This window comes from Propithecus coquereli, unplaced genomic scaffold, assembly GCF_000956105.1.
Source record: "Propithecus coquereli isolate 6110/MARCELLA unplaced genomic scaffold, Pcoq_1.0 Scaffold122, whole genome shotgun sequence".
NCBI classification, from domain to species: Eukaryota; Metazoa; Chordata; class Mammalia; order Primates; family Indriidae; genus Propithecus; species Propithecus coquereli.
The window spans coordinates 543,016-559,024 of record NW_012136303.1 but is presented as its reverse complement, the minus strand read 5'-3'; the positions used below and the strand labels follow the sequence as shown (position 1 = coordinate 559,024).

Sequence of the window (16,009 nt, the reverse complement as noted above, 5' to 3'; positions counted from 1 at the left end):
AATCAGAAGGGAAAGGATTTACTCAAGGGATGGGATTTATCTGAGACCACACAATAAGTTAATGGCAGAGGCAGGACTAGAACCTACAGCTCCTGACTCCCCAGCCTCACACCAGGGCTCCTTTCAAGCCTGTCCTTGGCTTTCCAATCCCACTACCTCTGTGTCTATTTTCTTATCTCCTACACTACTGCAATGGTTCCTAGCCAGTCCTCCCTGCTTCTGGTCACTCCCCATCAATTTGTTCTATACATACAAGCCACATAATTGTCTGGAAGCACAGCCTTGATCTTGTCTTTCCCTTCCTAATAGAACTTGCCCATTTTTCAACTTGAGGGGTCACCTGGTTCCTGGTTCAGCCTCCCAGTGAAGACCCAGTCTTTCTTTGAATACATTTATTGACAAGGAGTACATCACTCCTAAGATGGTACATTCTACTCATGGGTAACTTTGACTGTTAGAGAGTTCTTTATTATCTTCCTGGATGTCTACCCACAGGAGCTGTGTGGAATTCTTTCATAACCATTCAGTTAGCAAATAGTCAATGTTTAATATGAGCCAGGTCCTGGGTGGACTAGGTGCTGAGGGAAACAGAAAGATAAATTTGACATGGATCCTTCCTTCAGAGTGTGTGGCCTAGGGGTTCACTTATCCAGAATTTTTTTGTTTTTTTTAATTAGACCTAAATAATAGGAAACAAATCAAATCTCCTTTCTGTATGAGATGTTTGGAGATAGCCCCCACAGCCCCCTGTGTGTTCTCTTCTCCAGGCTACTTAAGTCATTCATCATACAGCATAGTGTCCAGGTCCTTAACATTATGGTCTCTGACTCTAGACATGTTTCGGAGTCCCCCTCAGAATGTGGGGCCCAGAGCTGAGCTCCGTGGTCCAGCTGTGATCCATCTAGGGCAGCACAGGGCTGGCCTGACCTCTGGTTTCTATGGATACTTTAATCACAGCCACTTTTGCTACCTTCTTTCCTTTCCTTTCTCCTTCCTCTTTCTGCTCATTCCTTCTTTCCTTCCTTTCTCTCTCCTTCCCTCTCTTTCTTCTTCCTTCCCTCCCTTGCTTTCTTTTCTTTTTGCTTTTTTGCAGCTACATTGCACTGTTGAGCTTGAGGTCAACTAAAACCTTTAAATCATTTTCACTGAAACTGTACTTAATCTAGACTCTTTCTACACTGTATTTGCGGCACATGATCATTCGGAACTGTACTGTCCAATATGGTAGCCACTAGCCCCATATGGCTATTCAAATTTAAAGTATTTAAAAATAAATAACATTAAATTTGCAGTTCCTCAGTTGTACTAGCCATGTTTCAAGTGCTCAATAGCCACGGATGGCTAGTGGCTGCCGTATCAGCACAGATCCAGGACATTTCCATCATTTCAGAAAGTTCTATGGAAGCGCTCTGGTTTGGGCCTAAGGGCGGGAGATTACACTTATTCTGTGTAGCACCACATCTTGAGAGGTTCAGCTCAGCCCCCAAGGCTGTAGAGATCTTTAAGAAACTGATTCTGGTTTCTGGAGTATTCACTGTCTCTCCCAACTTCATGACAATGGTAGATCTGATCAGCATTTCAAACTTTCCCTCTGTTTCATCTGAAACCACTGATAAAAATGTCCAGCAGAGCAGAGAGGGTTGCAACTGAGCCCTGGATGTGGTGCCCCACACTCCAGTCCCATGTCCCAGTTGTGCAAACGTTTAACAAACTAGGCCTGCATCCCAGGTGCTGTGCTGGACACCAGGTTCCTACAGGGAGACAGAAGATACCAATAAACAGAGTCCTGCTGTAATGAGTGCTCTAGTAGTAGTTCAAATGCCTTTGTCTCACATTCAGGGCTGCTTCTGTCTGGCCTGTGATCACTGAAAGTGCAAGCTTGGGAATTAGCTTCCCCGATTGGATCCTGGTTCTGACACTTTACAAGCTATGTAATGTCTGTGTTTCAGTTTAAAAATGTATAAAATGGGGATAAGAATAACCTCTATCCAATAGTGTTATTGTGCATATTAAATGACTTGATGCAAGTAAACCTCTTAGAATAGTGCCTGGAATACAGTAAGTGTTCCAAACAAGTTAGTTATCATTGGTTCTTATTATTAATTATAATTTTCCCTCCTGGACAAGCCATGCTCAATCCTGCTTTGGGGCCTCAGCTTCTGTAGTTTTGCTCTCCCTTAGTTTGTGGAAATCCTTGGAGGGCCAAACCAGACCTCCCCTCCCTGATTTCTTATGTTCTCAGCTGCTTACTTTATATCTGCTCTTAGTCTCCCACACTAGAGGTTGGGACCACAGTAAAGAACCATAATTGTTGGGCTTCACCTTGGCTCTGTGCTGCCTGTAGGAGAGACCTAGGATAGACTTCTGATCTGCAAAATGGGGATAATCACAGCTGCCTATAAGACAAGCTCAGGGCCAAGTGAGACACAGTAGGTGAAAGCTCCTGCACTTAGGCCTTTGCATATGTCCTGACTTCTAGTAAAACCCTCCCAAGTGAGTGACACTTGCTTCTTCTGCTGGTTTCTGTGTTTTAGCATCTAACAAAGGAGACCCAGGCTCATTATTCTGGGCACTTCTGGAGGGCCTGCCCCAGCCCCGGAAGCCCTAGGGCAGGAATTCCTTCCTTTTCTTCATCTATGGAATGGAAACACTTAATCAGTGTCCCATCTTCTCCCAGATGCTCTCTTGGGCTCACTGAACTTAGGTTAGTCCCTTCCTTCCTCTAGCCTCAGTCCATTCTCAAAGGAGGACCTAAAAGAGCATCTATAAGGGGGCCGTGGTGGTTATTACCCTAATCTAGAAAAGCCCTTTACTTTGGGTGTGCCTGGGCTTGTGGGGATTGGGGGGTGGGCGTCGGGGTCCCAGAGCCCAGGACTCAGCCCTTGTAGAGACCCCAATGAGTCTAGAAGTGTTGCCACCTTAGAGGGGGCTGGAATGCGCGGAGCGATCCTCCGCGATCTCCGGCCGCCGGAACAATGGGAGGACGGCATGGAGGCGGGTGGGCGTCGGCCAGGTCCGGGCTGGAGGTAGTCGTGGTCGGCAAGCTGGCCGCTGAGCTGCAGGGTTAGCCCGGGGCACCGGGCCGAGGGCCGAGAAGTCTAAGCCAGGGAAAACCGAGGTCCGCGCTGGCAGGGACCTGGGAGGAGGTGGAGGCGAGACTCGAGCCCACCGGGCTGGGACCGCGAAGGCGAGGGGGCCCCGGGTGGGGTCTCCTCTTTCTCACCCGACCGCTCGCTCCCGGCCTCTGAGCTCCGCGGAGGCTCAGGTAGGCGCCAGGCCAGGTGTGAAAGCCGGCGACCGGCCCCCAGCGCCAGGAGGGCTCGCCGGGCTCAGCCCCCTCCTCTGCTCCCCTCCCCGGGGGCCGGCTCGGCTCCTCCCGACGCGCGGGCCCAGCTCCGGAGGCTCCGGCGCTCCCCCGGCTGTTGGCGACTCGCCGCTGCTGTTCGCTTGTTCGTCCCCCGCTGCTGCTTTGGCGGCGGGGATCGCTGCCTCCTCCACCGGGGGAGCCGGCCAGGGCGGGGCGGAGGGGGGAGAAGGGGTGTAGGGGGCGGGCGAGGAGGGGGCTGAGCGCCGTGGGAGGGAGAGACGGAGGGAGCGCGCGAGCGAGCGGGGCATTTCTGCGCAGCTCGAGTGCGCCTCGGAGCCCGCCCGGGCGGCCGCCGGACGCAAGGACCAAGAGACAGACAGTGCCCGGAAGCTGCTTCGCCGCCGCCAGGTTAGCCGCGCCAGCCGTCCTCCTCTGGGCCCCGGGGACCCCACGGCGTCCGATCCCGCATGTGCGTATGGCGTGATCGCCGAGGGCTCGATCGCCGATCCTCGAGCACTGACAGGACGGCGGGCAGGCTTCGGGGGACGGGCGCGGGTGCCTGGAGCCCCGTGCTTCGATTCGTGCGTTTCAGTACTGGCGCGGGTATGTGTGTTGGTGTTCACGTCTCCGGGTGTGTGTTGGGTGTGAGCGCGCGTATGCCCGTGAATCTGTGCGAGTGGATGCTCGATGTGTGCGCGCGTGCGTGTGTGCTCCGGGTGTGCATCTGTGTGTGCGTGTGCGTGAGGGTGCGTGTCCGGTGTGTCTCCGCGCGTCTGGTGTGTGCCCATCTGGGTGAGGATATGTGTCTGCGTGTGTCTGTGTGAATTCGTGAGAGGGTGTGTCCGAATGTGTAGCAGAGTGTGTGTACATCTGGATGAGGGCGTGTGCCAGTGGCTTCGCTTGTGGCTGGAGCCTTCGGCGGGGTGTGTTTGTGTGTGTCCCTGTGTGTGCACCAGTGTGACTCCTTGTGTTTGCGCGTGTGAGGGCGGGTGTGTACCCGCGTAGCCCCGGTGTGCGTGTGTGAGGCTTTGTCTCCGCACTGCCGGGAGATAGGGGTGGGGGCGGGGGTCCAGGCGCTGCAGTCACTTGGAGCCGGGCACCTGGCCGGGGCGGTGGGTGGCTACGGCTGGGGCGTCCCCATCGGGCGGGGACTCCCTGCTGGCAGGTGGGCGGCCACACCCCGGGGCCCGAGGGAGCTGGGCTGACAGCTAAGAAGCCCTCGTTGAGAGCTGAGCTGGAGCGGAGGGCGTGTCCTGCCTGAAGCCCGTGTGTGTGTGTGTGTGTGTGTGTGTGTGTGTGTGTGTGTGTGTGTGTGTGTGTGTGTGTGTGTGTGTGTGTGTATGCGCGCGCGCGCGCGCACACGAGAGGTGGTGGTGGCAGGAGGGACAGCTGTCCCCAGGCTGGCAACCCAGCCGGTTCAGGGATCCATTTCCTGTCGTGGCCCCGGGACCCTCGCCTGAGGCCAGACCTAACCTGGCCAGGCCAGCGACTGTTCCCACCTTCACCCAAGTAGGGCTTGGGGTGTCAGGGTAGGTAGAGCAGCTGCTCAGGTGCCCTGAAAGGACTAGAGAGGGAGAACCACTCTCTTAAAGGGCCAGCTCCTCACTCCAAGGAATCTCCCCTTAGGAGACCTCTCTACTTTGAGAGAGATGTCTCTGGGTGTGTATCTACCCCTTGCCTGAAGTATTGGCCTTTCTAGATCTGTAGCCTTTCTAGATTTGTGGCCTATGTGCATGTGTGTGTTCTCCTTGTGCACTTCTTGTGCATTTGGATGCATAGGTGTGTTTTACCAGTGCACAGTGAATAATGTTTCTCTTGATGTATATGTGTATGTGTTTTTGTAAGTTCTGGTATATTTGGTTTTATGTATGTATAGTTGTTTGTATATTAGTGAGTCTGTGTGTGGGGGTTTACAGGGAAGTGGCATTTTGCTGCCAACTGGAGCAGGACAGAAAAATTCTGTCCAGGGCCACTCTATTTTAGAAAAATTGGGTGAAAAGGAAGTTTGGGGATTTAGTCCCCAGCTTTGTGGGGTTCCAGATACTGGTACTGAAATGAACTAGGGTTTTACTGGGATACAAGAATAGAAACTGAGGTCGGGCGTGGTGGCTCACGCCTGTAATCCTAGCACTCTGGGAGGCTGAGGCGGGCGGATCGTTTGAGCTCAGAAGTTCGAGGCCAGCCTGAGCAAGAGTGAGACCCTGTCTCTACTAAAAATAGAAAGAAATTATCTGGACAACTAAAAATATATAGAAAAAATTAGCCGGGCGTGGTGGCGCATGCCTGTAGTCCCAGCTACTGGGGAGGCTGAGACAGAAGGATCGCTTGAGCCCAGGAGTGTGAGGTTGCTGTGAGTTAGGCTGATACCACAGCACTCACTCTAGCCTGGGCAACAGAGTGAGACTCTGTCTCAAAAAAAAAAAAAAGAATAGAAACTGAGAATCTGATAGGACGAAGAAATTGTTCTGGGAGAAGGATATCCAAGCACAAGAATTTTTCTTTCAGTTCCACTTCTTCCCTGTAACTTCACCTCCCCCTTTGTAGTTTGGCTTGCCAGGATACCCTGCATAGGATTTGGAGTGAAAAGGAAGGGAGCTGGGAGTGTAAAAGGAAGGAAGATGGATAGGTGATAGGATTGGGGGCCAACAGCAGATTTCTGCAATTCTTAAAATGATTCCCTGCCAAAGGCAGCAGAGGCTGGGGAGAGCTGAGCTTGCTGTCCCCTTCCCTGAGTTCTAGAATACGGGAATGGCTCTGGCATGGAGTTTAGGAACCCTGGAGTCTGGTCCAGGGATCTCCTTTTGACTTTAGTCAAACCCTTTATGTGTTTATCTGTTCAGCCAACACATTTTTATTAAGCCTCTTTATGTAAAAAAGTCTAAACTCCCTAAGCCTAGGTTTCCTTGGCTGGACAGCTGGTGGGCTGGATTTTGGGACTTTGAGGCCCTTTCCCTTGCTCAGAGTGCTATAGTTTGTCTCAGATTTAGGAATCTACCCTTCTAGCCCCCAAGGATCCTGGCTATGGTCCCCACTCACTGCTCCCCCCTCACCACCATATACTGTAGTCTGGAGCGGTGGTTCTTAAACTGTGGTCACCTCACCACTGGCAGCAGGGTCACTTGGGAGTTTGTTAGAAATGTAAATTCTTGGGCCTCATGTCAGGCCTAGGAATTGATAACTCTGGGAGTGGGGCCCAGCCAGCTATGTTTTAACAAACACAGATGATTCTGATGCACTCTAGAGCTCAAAAGAGGTGTAGACAAAGAGCTAGGAACCTCCTATAAGTTGAAACCTGTAAAGCCTCCCCTGTCCCTCACATACGTGTACCTGAAATAGCCCAGAAGCCCCACGTGGTAGAGAGGAGTTCTGGTTTCAATCCCAGGTATTCCTTGTGATCTTGGACAAATCACTCCCTCGCTGACTAATGCAGTGACTCTTTGACAGTGTCTACTCTGGGTCAGGTTCTGATCCAGGGGTTTCCCTGCTCTGTTTAGTTTCTCCAATCCTTACCTTGATCTATAAGGCCCTGCAGGATACAGTCTCTTCCCACCTCTTTGGAAACCAGCCACTTTGACCTTTTAGTTCATCTAGGCACCATGAGTTCTTTTGCCTCTGGGATTTGCACATCATGCTGTTTCCTCTTTCCTCTGTCTAGCACACTCTTCTCCTGCTTTCTTATTTTTTTTTTTTTTTTTTTTTAGAGATAAAGTCTCACTCTGTTGTCTAGGCTGGAGTGCAGTGGCACAATCACAGCTCACTGCAGCCTCAAACTCCTGTGTTCAAGTGATCGTTTCTCCTCAGTCTCCCAAGTGGCTGGGACTACAGGTGCATGCCACCACACCCGGCTAATTTTAAAATTATTTTTGTAGAGACAGGGGTCTCACTATGTTACCCAGGCTAGTCTGGAACTCCTGGGCTCAAGCGATCCTCCCATCTTGGCCTTCTAAAGTGCTGGGATTATAGGTGTGAGCCAGTGTGCCTGGCCCCTGCTTCTTATCCTCATTGACTCCTACTCTTCTTGAGATTTCAGCTCAATAGTCACTTTCTCAGGGGGGCCTTTGCCAACTCCTTGGGCTAAATCAGTTTTCCGCGTTATACATTCTTAGAGCTCTCTGTGTCTCATAGGGCTTATGCAAGTTGGTAATTATACACGGATGTGTTATTTGTTTGATTGTCTCCCCTCACTAGACTGTAAATGCCATGTGGGCAGGAACTTGCTTACTAATCTGCTTAGAGTCGCACATGGTGCGTGACTTATGATTTATGTTCAATAAGTTTATCAAATGAATTTTTAAAATGAGAGATGGCACTAAATAATACCCAGAATTTCCACTCAAGCCTTGACGATGTATTATCCAAGCAGGCCTCAGACTTTTCTCAAGTAGATTTATCTGCCTTTTTTACTACTGCATCTCCCATCTCCTGGCCATAGATTTGAGCACTCGCTGTGTGTCCAGGCCCATGCTGGGCTCTGCTCTAGGGGAGGCAGGAGAAAGCTCTTCAGGAGACACAGCCTAGCTTAGGTTCTGTGTCCTCCTAAATTAGGATCCTGCAGGATTGAGAAGAGGAAGAACATTGAATGAGGACTCTAAAGATCTGGGTCTACTCCTTGTTATGTAACTGTTGGCTAATCACTTTCCCTTTTTTTTTCACGTTTCCTCTTCTGAAAAATGAAGGTATTGGGATGGATGGTGTAGTATACTTAGTAGTGGTTACTAGCTCTGCCTCTGGGGTCATTCAGGCTTTGCCATGTACTAATTAGTTGGACTTGCACAAGTGATTTCATCTCTTCATTTTCTCACCTGCAAAACAGGACCAGTGCTAGCATCTGTTTCATAGGATTGTATTGAGAATTAAATGAGGTAACATACATGGAATGCTTAGCATAATGTGAGCACATAATAAACATTTGGTGAATGTTAGCTATTATTACTATTATGGCTACCCCATAATTCAGTTCAACATTCTTAAATGTCTTTGTGTTGGGCCCCAGGCCTACAGAAGAAGAAATAAATACAACAGTGTTCACGGGCTGAGGGTGGAGGCAGGCATGTAAAGATGCAATACCACAAGGATAATGTGCAAGGTGCCAGAGTGTGGCTATTTATGGAGGAAAAGGCTTCATGGAAGAGAGAGATGGTATTTGGGCTGGATTTGATATTCCAGGTAGTTGGAACAGTCACATGCAAAGCCAGAATGGCTTGTTAGGGGAACCCAAATAGTTCCATGTGGTTGGAGCAGAAGATGGTAAGCAGTGGGGACAGGTGGGGTGAGTGGCTGGAGATAAGGCTGAGAGGAAGGTTGGGTCCCTGATCTGGGACAGGCCAAAGAGCCTGACTAAGTCCTGCAGGTGGTAGGGAGCTGGGAAGAGGATTAAGCCAACCTAGAAGGATCAGATTTGCATTTCAAAAACACAGCTCTCTAGGTGGTGGTAGAGGATGGCTAGGGTGGAAGGGGAAAACTGTTGACCAGGAGACCCAGGCACAAAGGCTGCTAAACAAGTTTGGTGGGGGGTCCCAGTGGGGTGGATAGAGGCCTAGAACATCGGGAAGTACAGTTGATGGACTTCAGGCCAGCCTGGCCCCTGAAGGTGGAAGCGAGGTGAGAGTGACTTCTCAAGGGTCTCCAGGTCCTCTTTAACTTCCCCAGCTGCCTAATGTGAGGTCATACTGGACAAGGGTAGGTCCTAAATCTGACTGATGTCTAATGCGAGGGGGAATCTGAAACCCAGAATTTGAGTGTCATAGGTCTGCTACTCAAAGGATTCACAGTATATTAACTTCCTAGGACTGCTATAATGAAGTACGTCACAAACCAGGTAGCTTAAAACCATAGATATTTATTCTCAAAGTTGTGGAAGCTAGAAGTCTGAAATCAAGGTATCAGCAAGCTTGGTTCCTTCTGGAGACTCTGAGGAGATAGTCCGTTCCCTGCCTCTCTCCTGGTGATGGCCAGCAATCCTTGGCATTTCTTGGCTTGAGGCTGCATCTGCCTCTGTCGTCACATGGATTTCTCTGTGTCATCTCCTCTTATAAAGACATCAGTCAGATTTAGGACCTACCCTAGTCCAGTATGACCTCATTTTAACTTAAGTAGTTGCATCTGCAAAGACCCTATTTCCAGATAAGGTCACATTCTGAAGTTCTGGGTAGACATGAATTTGGGAGGCGAGGGAATACTATTCAACCCAGTACGTGCGGGAAGATGGGAAAGAGTGCAGGCCTTATAGTCCCACAAGCCTAGATCCAAATTCAGGCTTTGCAACAGAGCAGCTGGGAACCTTCGCATAGATCAGTTACTTTTTCTTAACCTCGGTTTCCTCTTCTAGGAAATGAGGACAGTAGCACCTACAATAGGGTTGTGGTGGTGAGGCTGATCAAAATAACAGATGTGAACATGCCTAGTGAGGTAGCACACAGTAGGCACTCAATAATTATTAATTCCTCTTTGGTTCCCTCTTCTCTGCGCTTAGTAGCTGGGACAAGTCACTTAATCTTGCTTCACTTTCCTCATCTGTCAAATGTGAATAATCATCATCCAGCCCTGCCTACCTCACCAGATTGCAATCCCTGGAGATAATGAGAAAGCTCTCTGTAAATTGCTTAAGGGGTTGTTGCTGTGATTTTTAATTATAATCGTCACCATCGTAATAACCCTTGGCCATTGCCACATCCACTGCATTCTCAGTAGAGCCCAGCCCAGCCTGCTCCTCTCCTGAGGCAGGTCCTCTGCCTGTTTGTGCTCAGAGGCATCCCATGAAGTGTAGCCACTGTCACAGTTGGGAGGACATTAGAGATGGTTTTTGTCATTGCCCTCAGTAGCCTGAGGAGAGAAACTGATGCTCAGGGAGAAGAAGTGACACCCCCAAGGTCACACAGCTGGTCAGCAGCAGTTAGAACACCTTATTCATGGTTCCTGTTTACAGTCTGAACACTGCTTTTTCCCTAGTTGCAACTTTAGCCCCAGAAATAGGAGCTTGGTGCAGGTAGGGGCCTAGGGAGGGCTCTGCACAGGTTCCAGAGGCAGGGACCCAGCAGGGGTGAGTCCTGCTAAGTCAAGATCAGAATCTCAGAAAGGAGTCCCTGGGTCCTGAGTGAGCAGGCACTGCCTCTGCAGGCTGAATGGGCAGGTTGTTTTGTTATCAGCCTGGCTGTGGCCATCTCCTGCCTGCTCTAGTGGGAGGGGCCCGCGGCATGGGAAGCCAGAGCCCGGAGGTAACCCAAGGCTTCAATGTCCCTATTGGTACTTGTCAGCAGGCCGTGTCCCTCTAGCCTTGCCTTGGTGGCTCTAGGGGAGGCTTTGGAAAGGAGAGAGGGCTTATCCTGTCCTGGCACTCTCTGGCAAGTCATCTTCCTTTCCCCCAAACTGGGGGAGCCAGGCCCCTCTCTGGCCCCTTGATACTTCCCCTTTCCTTTCCTCCCTCCTCTTCTCAGTTCTCTCTCAATCCCTTCTCTCTGCTTTCCCTTTTTCCCTCTCCCCACCTTCTTCAGGATAGAGGTCTGAAGGTAAAGTCTCCAGACCCACTTCAGGTGGGTGGTTTTGGGGTTGCTTGAGGCCACCTAAGAATTAGAAAGCCTAGGGTCTTCCTCCTAAGAGGTTCACTCTGGTAACTTATAAACAACTGCTTACGTTTATTGGCTTACGTGTGCCAGGCCCTGTGCTAAGCGCCTTACATGCCTTATGTCTCTTAATCCTTATAACTACCCAGCAAGGCAGAGATTACTATTCCCATTTTATTAAAGGAGGCTAAGTAACTTGCCCAAGACCTACTAAATAACTTGCCCAGTCCTCAGCCAGCAAGTGGCACAACTAGAATTTAAATCTAGATCTGTCCAAAGCCCATGGGTACTCTTGAGTCTTTCCTATATTGCCCCCGATGGGGCCTGCAAGAACATTTAGGGGTCCACGGAGGGGCATACATTTGCTCACATTCAGAGAACAAATTCTTGACTCTTGAGAGCAGGGTCTCCAATTGAGGACTTCTGCCTCCCAGGCCTGCGTGTTGCCATCCTCTGGAGGGCAGGCCTTCCTACATTGTCACCCTCGGGCTGGCCAAGGCTCTGAGCCCATCTGGTTCTAGGCAGCTGCCCACCTGTGGGAAAGATGCTGCATCAGGGGGAGGTGACAGGGCAGGTCTGAAGGTACTTTGCTTTTTTTTCTGAGTTATTGTTTTGTCACTGGCCACCTTAGTTTTTCATCAAATAGAATCTTCCAGTTAAAGGAGCTTATCATCTGCAAAGAGTATTAGTTTTGTCTCCTCAGAAGGGTGCTTGGGGGCTTGGATATTCTGTCAGGCTCAGTGATGGCTGGAACTCTGGAGGAAGTGGGGAGGGAGGCAGAGGCTGGAACCAGGAGACCCAGGTTCAGAAGTATACGTCTGCTAGAAGAGGAAAAGCAGGAAGTCAGAGCTGGCCCGAGGGCCGGAGTGAAGCAGCCTGGAGAGAGGGAAGGATAGGAAACCTCCTCTCACCCCAAGTTCAGCCCAGGAGCCCAGACTCCCTCCCAGGCAGGGCTGCTGATCTCAGAGTGTCACTTAAGAGTCTGGCAGCTGCAGTTGGCTTGCTGAGCTTCCACCCACCCCCACCATGACCGTTATGTTGGTCAGTCTAGCCTGGCCCAGCCACGTGCCTGCCAGAGCAGGTGGCTCAACCAGAAGGGACCTTGATAAAGGACCAGTGGCTTTAAAACTTCTAGCCGTTGGCCGGGCGTGGTGGCTCACGCCTGTAATCCTAGCACTCTGGGAGGCCGAGGCGGGCAGATTGTTTGTGTTCAAGAGTTCGAAACCAGCCTGAGCAAGAGCGAGACCCCATCTCTACTAAAAATAGAAAGAAATTAATCGGACAACTAAAAATATATACAAAAAATTAGCCGGGCATGGTGGCGCATGCCTGTAGTCCCAGCTACTCGGGAGGCTGAGGCAGGAGGACTGCTTGAGCCCAGGAGTTTGAGGTTGCTGTGAGCTAGGATGACGCCACGGCACTCACTCTAGCCCGGGCAAAAGAGTGAGACTCTGTCTCAAAAAAAAAAAAAAAACTTCTAGCCGCAGAGCCATCTCTTCATGGATGGCAAGGAAGCAGAAATTCAATACGTGAAACAGCTGAAAGGGGAGCAGCTCAGCACCCCACCCCATTCCCCTACATCATAGGGTTCTCTAAGGCCAGATTTCTCAAACTTTGCTCCCCTAAGAACAACAAAGAGGAGCATGCTAAAATATACCCTCTTCCAGGACTCACCCCAGAGATTCAAATTCAGCTGCTCCATGGGAGGGTCAGATCCTTGTGGTGGCGGGGGGGGGGGGGCCCTGTAATCAGCCTGTTTTAACAGCTTTGCTGTGAAGGTGATTGGGATGCAGATGGTTCTCAGATTGCCCTTGGAGAACGCTGGTCTCAGATGTTCATGAATGGCATGCACAATTTTGAGAGTGTGCATTGTCCCCAGGGGAGGATCCCTAGTCACCATCTGAATCTTTGAATCACAACCCATAAAAGTTTAGAACCACCATCTTCAGGGCTGTTTTATGGAGTTGGAACCTAACCTCTAGAGAAAGGTCACCAGAGAGCTAATAGGAGAGTCAGGTGGAGAGGGCTGGTCTCTCACACCTCTCAGCACATTGCTGGCTTTGCATGAAGGAGCTGAGGGACTGTGTCTTGGCCTCTGTCTGGACCTCAGTTTTCCCAGCTGTAGAATGGGGGTTGGGCAGGATAATCCCAAGGGTCCATGCAGCTCTGATCTGTGGTTCTGGAAGTCAAGTCTCTTGCTGTCCAGGCCACGTTCTTTGCCTTTTTCCTTGCTACCTTCTTAGATTCACCCACCTCTGTTGGGACCACCCTCTTTATCATCTCCCATCTTCAGAGATTCTAGACGGAGCCTGGATTCTGCCCCTCAGGTCCCTCTTGTTAAACCACATGCCCAGGTGCTCTGGCCCTTTCTCCCTTTCCATGCCCACTCACCATAAATGAGCCAGGTGCCCGTGAGTCTGAGGACGTTCAAGGTGGCTTATCTTCAGGGCTGGATACCTGGGCCAGTGCCAAGGGGAGAGCTGGGAGAACATGTTTCCTGAGGCTCCTGGGACACGCCCAGTGCTTACCTATGTCTTTGCCCTAGCTCCCTATGTTCCTCCCTGCCAGGAATGCCACCCCCTCCTTTCCCCAATCACTGTTGAAATCCTGTCTGCCTTTTCAAGGCTCAGCTCAGATGCCAGCCTCTGTCCCACAAAGCCTTGTGAGCCCTCCCCCCACCCCCACAATGGGATTTGTCTTTAACTCCTCTGCATTCCCTTAGTGCCTTATCTGTTCCTCTGTGGGGGACAAGTTCTGCTTGGTCTTAGCTTTATTCGGGGAGGTGGCTTGTCTCTCTTACTAGGTTGTGAGGGCTCAGAGCACTGGGATGTCTCATATCTCATTCTTTGCTCCCAACCACCTAATACAGGGCTGTGCATAGAGCAGGTGCTTATTTGAGGCTTATTAACTTTTATTGGCAGAATCTGCCCCCAGCCCTGGGCTGAGCTGTCTTCTTTAGAGCCCATGCGGCCCATGTCACTGGCAGGCCACGACTTCTCACATATCCCCTCCTTTATTTGTGGATTGGAGGGAACCCAAGTAGAGCAGTCGGTAAGACCTTAAATTCTAGTCTTGACTCTGTCATTTCCTGGCTGTGTGACCTTGGGCAGGTCCCTTTCCCTCTCTGAGCCTCAGTTTAAAACAAAGGGGTAGGGATGATAAGTCTTTTGGGGGCTTGGGAGAATTAACTGAAATGCTATGTGTAAAATGCTGAAATGAGCGTTATAAAGAATGAATAACCAGTAAACGATTATAATTCATTATATTTTAGTTAATTATTATTACCATCACTGTTTCAGCAAACACCTACTTTGTTTTGAGCATTGTGCTGGGGGGGTCAGGATAAGAGACAAAAAAATCATTACAGGAGCTCCTTGGTCTCCAGGGTCTTAGGATCAAGTAGGGGCAGTAAGCCTCGAGTGCGAGGAGTCAGCGCCTGGCAGAGCCATGGCTGAGTGAGTCAAGGGGTGAGCGATCAGTGTGGATGCCGTGCAGGAGGTGATATTTGAGCTGGAAGGGCATGAAGCAGGAGGGACAATGAAAGTCTGGGAGACAGGTATTCCCTGTGGAGAATGGGGAAGTGGGGCGCATGTCGGAGAGTCGCAGGAAGGATGCAGGAAGAGCAGAGTGGAAGCAGAGGCAGCCCCAGAATCTCCACACAGACAGGGTCAGCACCCTGGATGGAGGGGGAGCTTCAAGCTTTGTTTTGCCAAGAAGAATTTGGGGGAGCGATGGCTCATGAAGCCTCTACTGAGAGCAAGAGAAAAAAGGCTGGAAAGGAGGGGCTGAAAAGTGAGAGTTTCGTGGTGGAGGGAGTGGGGGCCAGTTGGGGGAGGGGTTGTCTCTCTCTGCCCAGGCTTGAGCTGACAATGGTGACTGGGCTGCAGTTCTGGGCCTCCACAGAACTGCCTATTTACCTGGCCAAGGTTGGGATTTGAACTCTGATCTTTCTGAAGTTAAAAGCACAAAATGATCCCAGAAATGTTGGAATCGCTAAATATCAGAGCCAGCTAGCAGAACTGATCTCTTAATCCAACCCCCTCTCACTCCACATTATACAGATGGGAAGCAGAAGCCCAGGAAGGGGGAGATCCCATCCAAGAACAATGAGTGAACTGGCCCCGCGAGCTCTTGTTGGGCTGTGGGCCTATGCCTGTGTTAGGGTTTGGGGGAAGAAGGTGAGGAGGGGGCCAGGCAACTCAAGAAGAATGTAAATGACAAGAAAACGTCAAATTGGGAGCAGTCTGTTGCCAAGATATGTGCGTGATCCCAGGTGAGTGGGATGTGAGTGGGCTGGAGCTACCGTCATTCCAGGCTTTCCTTCCGGAAAAGGAGAAAGGGCCACATAGGTGGGAACCAGGGGAATATTGGGATGTGGGGGAAATCAGGGGGTGGCCTGAGAAGAGGAGGCTGTTGCCAGGCAGCAAGAGACATGACTGTATGAGAAAAGCACAGGCACCCCAGCATCTGTGGGTCTGGCCCTGTATAGCCCTGGACTGTGGCAGTATCACCTCCACTACAGGGGAAGAAATTGAGCTCCCAAGGTCATAGCCAGGAAGAGTGGAGTCAGAACTGGCATCCAGGGCTGGGGGACTTCAAAGCCATGTCCCTGGCATGCCCTGGTTGACTACTATCACAGTTTTTGTGAGGTCCTGGGGTCAAAGGGGTAAAGAAGGCCAGGTGCAGTGGCTCACGCCTATAATCCTAGCACTCTGAGGGGCCAAGGAAGGAGGATCACTTGAGCTCAGGAATTCAAGCTCAGGAGTCTCTACTAAAAATAGAAAAAATTAGCTGGGCGACTAAAAGTAGAAAAACATTAGCTGGGCGTGGTGGTGCACACTTGCAGTCCCAGCTACTCAGGACGCTGAGTCAACAGGACCGCTTGAGCCCAGGAGTTCGAGGTTGCTGTGAGCTAGGCTGATGCCACAGCAATCTAGCCCGGGCGACAGAGTGAGACTCTGTCTCAAAAAGATAATGGGTAAAGAAGGTGCCCAGCTGGTGCAAGCCATCTTTCGTCTTCTTTGACTTCTCCCCCATCAGTCTGCCCATCCAGCTGACCTGTTTTATTCTAGTGTACCCAACCCCACCTTTTTTTTTGTCTTGACAGGGTCTCACTGTGTTGCCCAGGCTAGAGTGCAGTGGT

At 50.7% G+C, this 16,009-nt stretch overlaps 1 protein-coding gene across 4 annotated transcripts in view; it reads left to right on the top strand.

Annotated features, from left to right (window-relative positions):
- Positions 1-2,303: 2,303 nt before the first annotated feature.
- The window catches only part of EPB41L1 (erythrocyte membrane protein band 4.1-like 1), a 127,020-nt gene continuing 113,314 nt past the window's right edge, over positions 2,304-16,009 (top strand). For 2 of the 4 annotated variants that reach the window (XM_012637698.1, XM_012637699.1), the window contains exon 1: positions 3,618-3,715. The gene's annotated coding sequence lies outside the window, so the exon portion shown is untranslated. Of the gene's footprint in view, positions 2,408-3,611; positions 3,716-16,009 lie in introns of those variants that run through there. The other 2 variants (XM_012637696.1, XM_012637695.1) reach the window with 2 other exon arrangements.